Consider the following 1,411-nt stretch of genomic DNA (forward strand, 5'->3'; position numbering starts at 1 on the left):
CCCCCCTTTTTGCCCATTTTCGATTATCCGGGAGAGTCGTGCGGTGACGTGCTGCCAAGATGGCGACGGCCCGCTCTGCACACTTTGAGCTTCAAAACCGCTATTGAGGAGTCTATGGGTGACGTCACGGACACTACGTCCATATTTTTTTTACAGTCTATGGTTAAGGCTATTGAGGTGTATTTAGGTTAATACCTACACAAATATGCCGCAAATGGTGCCGCCTAGCCGTCAAGTATTTCATTGCATGCGTGGTACTGTAGGTACCGATAGTGTAGGAAAACCGTGACGTTTTCTACTACGTAATTACGCGCATGCGCAGAACGACGTCGCATGCCCGTAATTTTATTACCATCACATTACCAACTCACAACGTCGTCAGTACGTCCTTCCAACGTGACAAGATAACCAAGAACGTCCCAGATAGGTTCTCTATTCGTAATATATTGGTAAATTCTTGACTTACTGCCAACGTAACTGCACGTAATTTAATTACCATAATTTTTGTACGTTCTTTAAAAAGTGTAATTAAACTTCACACACAAGATTAAGCGTTCCTTAAAGATAAAATGTGTTTCTTTTCACCAAGTTAGAATATGGACATGCGTTTAAATATATAGTGATGTGACATACAGCGCGCGCTTTCACAGCTGACACACCGCGCTCACAGACAAAAAAGGAAATAAATTTTTTGGAGTTGTGAAACTTTCTATTTCGTAAGGAGTTATGAATGTGAAATAATGACACAGACTGGCTACACCATCTCATCTGCAGCAGATACTGTATCAGGAGAACAGCGCGTTTGTTTGAGGCACTTTTCACTTCAACTCTGTCTGACAGGAGAATTAGCTTTTCTGAGGTGAGTCTTACAATTTATAATAAATAAATAGGTTGATAAAATGTATAAAACAAAGTAAAAACAAAAGTATTGAACTAAAGACGCTTAACCCTTTTTTAATATTATTGTTTTTATTAGCCTACTAGCCGTTGAGAGTTACCATGGCAACCGCGGACACGTCAGCTGCTGGAGAGGAGAGGACTCTGACATTTTCTCTGTTTCTCGTCAGTTATACCAAAGAAAAGTTCAACAACTGCGACAGATTAGTTAAGTAACATATGTTAATATCATCCACAGTCTACTTTAAGTACTTTTGTTAATATTTATACCTCTGTGATATGGTATCTTTCCTTAATTATCTGAAATGTCTGCTAGAAAATATTACGCGTAGAAACATAATTATAGCATAATAGATTTGAGCTCGTATTAATGAAAGTTTGGGCTTTTAATGTCATCTTATGTGTAAAGGAGCAGTTTTGATAGCTTAGTAAATGTTTTTGCTGATAATTTGTCAATAGATAAATGGAAGTAAGCTAATTAATTTAACCTAAAAGTCTGCACTGTAGAGTCTCC

General features: G+C 38.0%; 1 long non-coding RNA gene across 1 annotated transcript; it reads left to right on the forward strand.

The window, feature by feature from the left end:
• The first annotated feature begins 343 nt into the window (after nt 1-343).
• LOC122140604 lies at nt 344-1,036 on the forward strand. Its single transcript, XR_006157186.1, has 2 exons — nt 344-859; nt 977-1,036. It is a non-coding gene; the product is annotated as an uncharacterized LOC122140604 (long non-coding RNA).
• The last annotated feature ends 375 nt before the right edge of the window (nt 1,037-1,411 follow it).

The sequence above is a fragment of the Cyprinus carpio genome, chromosome B19, assembly GCF_018340385.1.
Source record: "Cyprinus carpio isolate SPL01 chromosome B19, ASM1834038v1, whole genome shotgun sequence".
NCBI classification, from domain to species: domain Eukaryota; kingdom Metazoa; phylum Chordata; class Actinopteri; order Cypriniformes; family Cyprinidae; genus Cyprinus; species Cyprinus carpio.